The 12,020-nt window shown below is 43.0% G+C and overlaps 1 non-coding gene across 1 annotated transcript; it reads right to left on the reverse strand.

Moving 5' to 3' along the window:
• Positions 1-11,719: 11,719 nt before the first annotated feature.
• Positions 11,720-11,803, reverse strand: Trnas-gga. Its single transcript is given in 2 exon segments — positions 11,720-11,754; positions 11,764-11,803. It is a non-coding gene; the product is annotated as a tRNA-Ser (tRNA).
• Positions 11,804-12,020: the final 217 nt, after the last annotated feature.

Below are 12,020 nucleotides of genomic sequence, written 5' to 3' on the forward strand. Positions count from 1 at the left end.
AAGTAAATGATCGGACGGAGGGAATTAAGATGTCCCAGAAATGATGGAAGCGTTGCTGTCCCACGTGACCATAACACAAAGGTGTCGTGCACATGTCTCCATAAAAGCATAGTTTTCAAAACCGCCAACTAAAGTTCTTCGCTGTCGAAGTCTTCCGTAAAAGTATTAGCAACTATGGTAGACAAGGGCTACCGATAGCAACACCGCCAGTTTGCTCAAAATATTGTTATACATTATGTTTTCCCTGTTCTTCACACTTTTTTAGAAGACATTGATGAGTGAAGAATTGAAACTGCGTTTATAATTTAACTGAATTTAGTGATTACTTTCTGAAGTACTTTCCAGAAGAAGATGATCCACACAACTGGATCTAACATCCTTTCAGTGCAGAACTTCCATCAAGAGTAACACTGAAGAACAAGAGCAATTTATTGATATTTCTTCAAACTCCACACTGAAATCGTAGTTCGTTTCCTTATCACTACTTGATTGTTCAAATGGCTCCGAGCACTATGGGACTTAACTTCTGAGGTCATCAGTCCCCTAGAACTTTGAACTACTTAAACCTAACTAACCGAAAGACATCACACACATCCATGCCCGAGACAGGATTCAAACCCGCGTCCGTAGCGGTCGCGCGGCTCCAGACTGTAGCGCGTAGAACCGCGCGGCCACCCTGGACGGCTATCACTACTTAAGTTTTGAAGCCTGGTGAAGCAGGAGTATCTGCAGCTAGGTAACACGGCACAATGAGCTTTGATACTTTTGAAATATACTACTTACGTGAGATAGAATTTTCAACATTGACAGTCGTCAATACGAAATACACAGAACGATCCGTTTGAGATGTCAGAAAAGTATAACGTTATATTTATTAATTTAATGTGTAAATCTCTGAGCAGTTTTCTGTACTGTACGTGAATATAATACGAGTTAACAATGAGTGACCAAGCCAATAGCTTGTAGTTCGCAGCGCAAACACCAGATATCAGAAACGCATTCCACAGAGGTGGCACGAGCTAGCGCGCTCAGTGGGGCTCGATTGTTAACTGAAAATGGTTGCTACTTCACAACAACGTGCTCAATGTGTCGCATGGTACGCGAAATTTTTCAAGTGTCGAGGAGACCCAACGAGCTTTGAAACGTCGGTACAACGTTATGTATGTCCCATCATATCGGACATTGTTAAATGGTGCAGTATGCTCTTGGAAAATGCATTGCAGATGTCTCACACAGGCGGAAGATATTCGACAAGCCAGGACAAGACACGAAATCCACTCCGCCGCTTATCAACAGAACTTGTTCGATGGTACCTCAATATGTATCCATACCGTATTTACAGCTGAATTACGGAGCTCCACTCCAATTTCTTATAATGATTTGTGGGCGTTAGGAAGGACAGTCACGCCGGCAGCTGTGGCCGAGCGGTTCTAGGCGCTCTAGTCCGGAAACGCGCTGCTGCTACGGTCGCAGGTTCGAATCCAGCCTCGGGCATGGATGTGTGTGATGACCTTAGGTTAGTTAGGTTTAAGTAGTTCGAAGTCTAGGGGACTGATGATCCCAGATGTTAAGTCCCATAGTGCTTAGAGCCATTTGAACCATTTGAAGGATGGTCACTGATTAAATCGATAAATGTTCACTGACGAACCCACATTTCATGTGAGTGGCCGAGTCAACACGCCTAACGCTTCTTTGGGGAACAGAGAACGGAGTATAGTAAAACTCCGATTACTTTTCGCTCTTACCAGTACATACTAAAACACCGCATTCGTTTGCCTTACAGTTACACCGATCAGCCAGAACAGTATGACTACCGACCTGCTAACTACGAATCGATATAAATCCGTCCAGGCGATAACTGCGTCACCTGACGAAGAATGAATGCTATATACATAGAGATCACGTTTCATACTGTGCAATAAGATAATTAATAGCAGATCATACATAACTAATTAAAAAACTGAGAAGTAACTTTGATGCAACTTATATTTATTTATTTAGTCATGCGGCGCCACCGAAGAAATCCTGTATTACACTAAGCATAAAATGAAAAACGGAAAAATATCAAGCGTGACAGAATGTCTGTACAGCATAGAACTTGTGTTACATATGCTTCACAGCAGTTGGCTTGGTCCTGGAGAAGCATGAAGCCTGCTAATTTGAATTCCTTGTTGTAGTTGTAGAAAAATCGTGGAAACTTAAAATTCGAAATCATCATGTACTGCGATCAGAACCAACAGGAACGAGTCAAACAAGAAATGTTGTATACAATGTTTCATTGGAGATGTTGCAGAGAATCCACGTCTTTATCTAAGATAGGCATAGAAACCTATTAAGAAACACATGGAAAGAGGTCATTTTGCACAATAAATTGCTACACTGATGTTCAAGAAATACACTCCTGGAAATTGAAATAAGAACACCGTGAATTCATTGTCCCAGGAAGGGGAAACTTTATTGACACATTCCTGGGGTCAGATACATCACATGATCACACTGACAGAACCACAGGCACATAGACACAGGCAACAGAGCATGCACAATGTCGGCACTAGTACAGTGTATATCCACCTTTCGCAGCAATGCAGGCTGCTATTCTCCCATGGAGACGATCGTAGAGATGCTGGATGTAGTCCTGTGGAACGGCTTGCCATGCCATTTCCACCTGGCGCCTCAGTTGGACCAGCGTTCGTGCCTGACGTGCAGACCGCGTGAGACGACGCTTCATCCAGTCCCAAACATGCTCAATGGGGGACAGATCCGGAGATCTTGCTGGCCAGGGTAGCTGACTTACACCTTCTAGAGCACGTTGGGTGGCACGGGATACATGCGGACGTGCATTGTCCTGTTGGAACAGCAAGTTCCCTTGCCGGTCTAGGAATGGTAGAACGATGGGTTCGATGACGGTTTGGATGTACCGTGCACTATTCAGTGTCCCCTCGACGATCACCAGTGGTGTACGGCCAGTGTAGGAGATCGCTCCCCACACCATGATGCCGGGTGTTGGCCCTGTGTGCCTCAGTCGTATGCAGTCCTGATTGTGGCGCTCACCTGCACGGCGCCAAACACGCATACGACCATCATTGGCACCAAGGCGGAAGCGACTCTCATCGCTGAAGACGACACGTCTCCATTCGTCCCTCCATTCACGCCTGTCGCGACACCACTGGAGGCGGGCTGCACGATGTTGGGGCGTGAGCGGAAGACGGCCTAACGGTGTGCGGGACCGTAGCCCAGCTTCATGGAGACGGTTGCGAATGGTCCTCGCCGATACCCCAGGAGCAACAGTGTCCCTAATTTGCTGGGAAGTGGCGGTGCGGTCCCCTACGGCACTGCGTAGGATCCTACGGTCTTGGCGTGCATCCGTGCGTCGCTGCGGTCCGGTCCCAGGTCGACGGGCACGTGCACCTTCCGCCGACCACTGGCGACAACATCGATGTACTGTGGAGACCTCACGCCCCACGTGTTGAGCAATTCGGCGGTACGTCCACCCGGCCTCCCGCATGCCCACTATACGCCCTCGCTCAAAGTCCGTCAACTGCACATACGGTTCACGTCCACGCTGTCGCGGCATGCTACCAGTGTTAAAGACTGCGATGGAGCTCCGTATGCCACGGCAAACTGGCTGACACTGACGGCGGCGGTGCACAAATGCTGCGCAGCTAGCGCCATTCGACGGCCAACACCGCGGTTCCTGGTGTGTCCGCTGTGCCGTGCGTGTGATCATTGCTTGTACAGCCCTCTCGCAGTGTCCGGAGCAAGTATGGTGGGTCTGACACACCGGTGTCAATGTGTTCTTTTTTCCATTCCCAGGAGTGTATTATGTCTCTCTAAATTATCTGGTTGGTTTAAGCATTCCGCAGATGCACTGGGCGGAATGGGTAAAGGGTATCGATTGTGGCCTTTCCTGAAGAATCAGTTTCCAGGGTGCACCAGAGGTGACTTACAGAAAGTGCAGAAAATTTAAAACAGGGCGACTTCGTGGAGATTTGCACTCTGCTTCACTTGAATACGAATGCAGTGATATTGCAACGCGTTTCCGTTGCACTACATCACTTTGGCCATAGTTTAATGGAAATTGTGTGTAATTGTGTTCTATGGATTATAAAGGTAATACGTTATTCAATGCCAAAAACATGTGTTGGGAAAATATTGCATACCGGTGCTTTGTTCTTCCATAGCAGTCGTACATTCAGGCTACCTGTACACGTACGTTAAGTACTTAAAATCAGATATTTTAATATTAATTTATTCGTGATAACGATATTGACCTTCGTGGCTGTGGATTAAATTACTTGTGCGAGAAACGTGATGTCAAAGGAATTTTTACTTTGTTCAGCGCAGCTGCAGCGTTTAAAAACATAGGTGAGAAAAACGTAGTATTTATAATGCGGCAACTGATGTTCGTTGAAAACTCGAAATGCATCTTGGTACAATAAAAGTTGTATAAAAGGTGGCTGGTTGTTGTATTTTTTTGAAGTAAAATTTTTATAAAGAAGGTTCAGTTAATAAGAAAAATGTAACTCACTAGCCGCCAAGGTGTTCATTTAGAGATATACATTTCAGATGACAGCTGTCAGTTGTCTCTATATCCGATTTGCTTGTGGAGCAACGGAACTGTTGTGCTATGATGTCTGTAAAACTCATAACTCTTGCAAGGAGAATTAGTCTGCTGCGAATCCATCGAGAGGACTGTGAACGCAGGAAGCGTAACCGTTGTATTAATTTTCTGCGTCCACTAAATTGGGATTCTCTTCATAAGTTACTGTCCAATTAAAGCTCATCAAAAGTCATAATTTTTACTGAAATATTGATCGTTTATAAATAGATCCGCAGGTATACAGCACTTTGTCGTCATAAATACTATGTCTACTTCATTACACCGTGGAAAACTGAGTAATTGGCTTATATTGCTATAAATATTGTCCAAGAAACCTGTAGTTACAGCTCCTTTCTGCCATTAACTTTTGCAATGAAGATCGTATTTATGTTTTTAGATTGTGAAGACCATTAGCAACATCAACAAATAGTCGCTAAGCGAATATGACATATTCTTAAAGTATAGGGCTTCAGTTCATCAACGTGGAACATATTGCGCCCTATTTTAATGTAGGAAACGCAACTTAAAAACATCATATTAATAGGCACTACTGAAAAATAATCATTTCAAAAAGAAATAATCATTTTGTGTCGGTAAATAACAATCAGACGACCGGGTGGCGTGAGGGGTGTAACTCCCAAGGGAACTTCCCCATCGCACCCTCCTCAGATTTAGTTATAAGTTGGCACAGTGGATAGGCCTTGAAAAACTGAACACAGATCAATCGAGAAAACAGGAAGAAGTTGTGTGGAACTATGAAAAAGATAAGCAAAATATACAAACTGAGTAGTCCATGTGCAAGATAGGCAACATCAAGGATAACGTGAGCTCAGGAGCGCCGTGGTCTCGTGGTTAGCGTGAGCAGCTTCGAAACGAGAGGTCCTTGGTTCAAGTTTTCACTCGCATGAAAAGTTTACTTTCTTTATTTGCGCAAAGTTATGATCTGTCCGTTCGTTCATTGACGTCTCTGTTCACTGTAATAAGTTTAGTGTCTGTGTTTTGCGACCGCACCGCAAAACCGTGCGATTAGTAGAGGAAAGGACGTGCCTCTCCAATGGGAACCGAAAACATTTGATCGCAAGGGAATGCCGTCTACTAGAGTGGCCTTGTTTCAACCGATTCCTCCACAAGAAAACACGTCTGATATATTCTATACGACACTGGTGACGGCATGTGCGTCACATGACAGGAATATGTTGTCGACCCACCTAACTTGTACACTTGGCGAATGTGTAAAAAGATTCTTCTACCTTGCACGATTTAGGTTTTCTTGTGGCTGTGATAATCACTGCCAAAAAGTGATGAAAACATAAGGGCTTGTGACATAAATTGAAAATAAAAAATAAAATTTTTCACTCGAGAAGCACCAAGGACCTCTCGTTCCGCAGCTGCTCACGCTAACCACGGGACCACGGCGCTCCTGAGCTCACATTGTCCTTGATATTGCCTATCTTAGTCATGGACTACTCAGTTTTTATATTTTGCTTATTTTTTTCATCGTTCCACACAACTTCTTCCTGTTCTCTCGATTGATCTGTGTCCAGTTTTTCAAGGCCTATCCACTGTGCCAACTTACAACTAAATCTGAAGGGGGTGCGATGGGGAGGTTCCCTTGTCAGAGGTAGAGTGTCTGCTTCATGGGTTCAAATCCCAGCTCCTCCAAATTATTTTATCTGCCTGATTTAAAGATATTCGAAGTCAGGAACACATATATTAAAAAAAAATCTCGAAAGATATTGCATGTTGTTGCTACATCGCATATCGTAACCATTTTGCAAACTCTTCTTTAGTTACAACCACAGTGCATGCAAACAAAATTTACTGAACCATTTTAAAAACCAGATTTTTTACATGTTTTTTTTCAGATTTTGTCAAAATACTTAATAATCGCAGGTATGTTGCCTGTGGAAATTTCATATTCAGATTTTGTGAGTATGAGCAAATGTAAGTAATATCTCGCATATTTTTTTCTGTCCATTTACATTATATTTTTACTGAAATATTGGTGCGATTGGATTTAATTGATATAAGGAGAAATTATAAAACCATAACAAATGAAGCAGGCAAAAGGGCAAACCTAAAGATGAGCATGACAGAAAGTGCAAAATGGATAAGTAGGAATGGTTAACGGCAATATGTTATGCCCTGCGGAAGTATATATCACTATGGGAAAGATATGTGCTACCTATTCGAAAAATTAGAGAGAACCTGGGAGAAAAGAGAAGCACCTATATGACGGCTAAGAGCCGGCCGGAGTGGGCGCGCGGATCTAGGCGCTACAGTCTGAAACCGCGCGACCGCTGCAGTCGCAGGTTCGAATCCTGCCTCGGGCATGGATGTGTGTGATGTCCTTAGGTTACTTAGGTTTAAGTAGTTCTAAGTTCTAGCGGACTGATGACCTCAGCAGTTAAGTCCCATAGTGCTCAGAGCCATTTGAACCATTTTTGATGGCTAAGAGCTCATGTGGCAAGCCGATACTAAATAAAGAAGGAATGACTGAAATTTGGAAGGAATATAAAGAAGGTCTAGACAAGGGAAACAAACTTTTTAGGTAATGTTATAAAAAGAAAAGAGGAAGAAGATGAAGGTATGGAGGAAGCGATACTGCGAGACGAATTTGACAGAGCACTGAAAAACCTAAGTTGAAACAAGGCCACTCTAGTAGACGGCATTCCCTCAGAATTATCGAGATTCTTGGGAGAACAAGTCATTCAACACTGTTCCACTTGGTATGTAAGATATACAAGGCAGGCATATGGAAGAGGATGTAGATGAAGATGAAATGGGAGGGAGATATGATACTGCGTGAAGAATTTGACAGAGCACCGAAAGATCTGAGTCGAAACAAGTCCCCCGGAGTAGACAACATTCCATTAGAACTACTGATAGCCTTGGGAGAGCAAACCCTGACAATACTCTACCATCTGGTGAGCAAAATGTATGAGACAGGTGAAATACCCTCAGACTATATTCTTCTTGAGAAGAATATAGTAATTCCAATCCCAAAGAAAGCAAGTGTTGACAGATGTGAAAATTACCGAACTATCAGTTTAATAAGTCACAGCTGCAAAATACTAACGCGAATTCTTTACAGACGAATGGAAAAACTGGTAGAAGCCGACCTCGGGGAAGATCAGTTTGGATTCCGCAGAAATATTGGAACACGTGAGGCAATACTGACCCTACGACTTATCTTAGAAAATAGATTAAGGAAAGGCAAACCTACGTTTCTAACATTTGTAGACTTAGAGAAAGCTTTTGACAATGTTGACTGGAATAATCTCTTTCAAATTCTGAAGGTGGCAGGGGTAAAATACAGGGAGCGAAAGTGAGACAGAGTTGTAGCCCTTCCCCGATGTTTTATTCAATCTGTATATTGAGCAAGCAGTAAAGGAAACAAAAGAAAAATTTGGAGTAGGAATTAAAACTCGTAGAGAGGAAATAAAAACTTTGAGGTTCGCCGATGACATTGTAATTCTGTCAGAGACAGCAAAGGATTTGGAGAGCAGTTAACGGAATGGACAGTGTCTTGAAAGGAGGATATTAGATGAACATCGACAAAAGCAAAACGAGAATAATGGGATATAATCGAGTTAAGGCGGGTGATCCTGAGGGAATTAGATTAGAAAATGAGACACTTAAAGTAATAAAGGAGTTTTGCTATTTGGGGAGAAAAATAGCTGATAATGGTCGAAGTAGAGAGGATATAAAATGTAGACTGGCAATGGCAAGGAAAGCGTTTCTGAAGAAGAGAAATTTGTTAACATCGAGTATTGATTTAAGTGTCAGGAAGTCGTTTCTGAAAGTATTTGTATGGAGTGTAGCCATGCATGGAAGTGAAACATGAACGATAAATAGTTTGGACAAGAAGAGAATAGAAGCTTTCGTAATGTGGTGCTACAGAAGAATGCTGACGATTAGATGGGTAGATCACATAACTAATGAGGAGGTATTGAATATAATTAGAGAGAAGAGAAATTTGTGGCACAACTTGGCTAGAAGAAGGGATCGGTTGGTAGGACATGTTCTGAGGCATCAAGGGATCACCAATTTAGTATTGGAGGGCAGTGTGGAGGGTAAAAATCGTAGAGGAAGACCAAGAGATGAATACACTAAGCAGATTCAGAAGGATGTAGGTTGCAGTAAGTACTGGGAGATGAAGCAGCTTGCACAGGATTGAGTAGCATGGAGAGCTGCATCAAACCAGTCTCTGGACTGAAGACCACAACAACAACAACAACGTGTATCTAAAGAGCTTTTTAGAAACCAAGCGTGACTCACAAGTATGGAAGTCCAAACACTTCGTGGAAGAATATTGGATTTATTTTCTTAAGAAAACCGATAATCCTGAACGCAAATGCCGACTGCTATAATTATGCGCGTATTTATTGTCTACTCCTGCACACAATGCCACTGTGGAAAGAGTGTTTTCGCAGATGTCCGCCCAGTGGATTGGTGAAAGAAATGGACTGCTGCCAGGGACAGTGGAATAGTCTTGCAGTGCCAGTTTAACTACGTGTTGACTTGCATACATTTTTATAAATATATGGAAGGGAAAAAAGACTTGCTGAAAAAGGTGAAATCTTCTGAAAAATGAGGTGTACCAGCTGATTTTATCGCAACAAGTCCCATGTAATTGTCTTCTAAATAAAAAGTAATTAAACAAATTTTTTACTTCATTTGTACACGCCCATCTCAAAGTGTCCCGACAAGGTGCCAGCTAGATATGGCGACTCTTGTTCAGCGAGAAGAAATTAAAAATTTGGAGTTTACCATTGACATGGTAATTCTGCCAGAGATGGCAGAGGACTTGGAAGATCACCTGAGTGGAATGGATAGTGTCTTGAAAAGAGGTTATAAGATTATCATCAGCGTAAGTCGTATGGAGGAAATCAAATGAAGTCTAATTAAATACAGCGATCCTAAGGGACTTAGTTTAGAGACTTACGTTAGACATTATGAACATTTCTACAAATATTTGTCTGGCGCGTTGCCTTTTACAGAAGTGAAACAGGGATTATGAACAATTGAGACAAAAAGAGAAGAGAAGATTTGGAAAGGTGGTGCTGCAGGAGAATGCTGAAGATTACATCGGTAGATCAGATTGATAACGTAGTACTGAATTGAAGCGGGGAGAAAAGAAGTTTATGGCATAACTCGTTTAGTAGAAGAGATCGGTTGTTAGGATGCATCCTGAGGCATCAATGAATCATCAGTTTGGTAAGGAGGGAACTGTGAGTGATAAAAGTTGTAGAGAGAGACCAAAACTTTACTACGGAAAGCAGAATGTATTGTAGGTTACAGTAGTTAACGCATAAATGAAGAAGAGGTTTGCACAGTAGCATGGACGGGTGCTTAAATCCAGTCTTCGGACTGAAGACCTAACAACACCAATGAAGGATGCAGAAAACTTTCTGAAGTAGATGCGCCAGGCCACTTTCCGTCTTACTGAAAACTAACCGTGGTGAGATGTAATCCGCTATATCGAAACAGTATTGCCAAATGCTAAGCGTTTAGTACTTAGAGAACGACAGTTTGCTGATGTACAATAGAAACAACAGACCTGTGTTCCCATGGGCGGATGGAAATACTGAAGAGGCAGCTCCGATTACCACCAGTGAAAAAAGGGTGTGAGATACTAGCTGTTGGTCCTAAAATTTTGTGATAAGTACTGATATACGAGGGCGGTTCAGAAAGTAACCTACGATTGGTCACAGTGCGGGTTGTGGGGGGAGTAGCGACGCCATCTGTGCGTTCACGCACTCAACAGGTCAGTCGGCATCAAGCCGTGGTCGAGTGAACGTCGTACCTGCGCTAGTTTAGTTTTTGTGGCAGTTTGAAATGTGTGCTGCAATAGAAAACCCCGCCAAATTTGAAGTGCGTGCTGTTATAAGGTTTTTTACAGCCAAAGGATATTCTGCAGCAGCTGTTCATCGTGAGCTTTGTGCCGTGTACGGACCAAGAGTTATGAGTGAAGGAGTTGTCCGTGAATGGGTACGTTCATTTAAAAGTGGACGAGAAAACGTTCATGATGAAGAGAGGAGTGGTAGACCATCATTGGTGACTGACGAACTCGTTCAGACAGTTGATGCAAAAGTTCGTGAAAATCGACGTTTCTCAATGTCGGAGTTGTCTACTGGTTTTCCACAGATTTCTAAGACTCTCTTGTACGAGATAGTGACAGCAAGATTGGGTTACCAATAAGTTCTGTGCACGATGGGTGCCCAAAATTCTTACCGACCACCACAAAACTCAAAGAATGGCCTCTGCATTAGACTTTCTGTCACGTTATGAGGACGAAGGAGAACCATTGTTAAACAGAATCGTGACCGGTGACGAAACCTGGATTAAGTACGTGAACCCTGAGACAAAAGAACAATCAAAGATGTGGGCACATTCAAATTCGCCTACCAAACCAAGAAAAGCCTCGCAAGATTTTTCTGCCAGAAAACTGATGGCAACGGTGTTTTGGGATGCCAAAGGAACGTGGTACGACCATTAATCAAGACGTGTACTGTGAAACAATAAAAAAGTTACGACGGGCTATACAGAACAAACGCCGTGGTATGCTGACTTCCGGTATCGTTTTTTTGCACGATAACGCCCGTCCTCACTCTGCTCGCAGAACAACGGCCCTTCTTGAGTCCTTCAAGCGGGACGTTATCAACCATCCACCTTACAGCCCAGACCTGGCGCCAAGTGATTATCACCTCTTCATGCATTTGAAGAAATGGCTCGGGTCACAGCGGTTTGATGACGACGAAGAGCTCAAAGATGCGGTCACAGGCTGGCTCCAGGCACAAGCGGGTGATTTTTATGCAGAAGGAATTTCAAAGCTTATGAAGAGATACGATAAGTGCCTCAATCGCTATGGAGACTATGTAGAAAAATAGTGCAAAGATGTAGTTGTAAGATGTATATATTAAAATATTTTTATTTAACTTGGTGTATTTTTTTAAATCAACCGGAGGTTACTTTCTGAACGGCCCTCGTATAATTGAGAGCGTTTGTTGGTTCAAATGGCTCTGAGCACTATGGGACTCAACTGCTGTGGTCATAAGTCCCCTAGAACTTAGAACTACTTAAACCTAACTAACCTAAGGACATCACACACATCCATGCCGGAGGCAGGATTCGAACCTGCGACCGTAGCGGTCGTGCGGTTCCAGACTGTAGCGCCTTTAACCGCTCGGCCACTCCGGCCGGCTAGCGTTTGTTGTTAATACTTTCCCACACTGTCACAAAAAGTCTGTAAATGTCCAAAACGCTGTTTCACTTACGTAAAAGTAGAAAACGGCCCGAAAGCAACACTATGCTGATAAAATCAGGACGACTATTGTTTATAATCTGGTTGTCGACAGTAGCATTGGATATACTGTATTTGCTGATTACACACCATTGTTCTCTTCTTCATGGGCGA

This window comes from Schistocerca piceifrons, chromosome 8 (assembly GCF_021461385.2).
Source record: "Schistocerca piceifrons isolate TAMUIC-IGC-003096 chromosome 8, iqSchPice1.1, whole genome shotgun sequence".
Lineage (NCBI taxonomy): Eukaryota > Metazoa > Arthropoda > Insecta > Orthoptera > Acrididae > Schistocerca > Schistocerca piceifrons.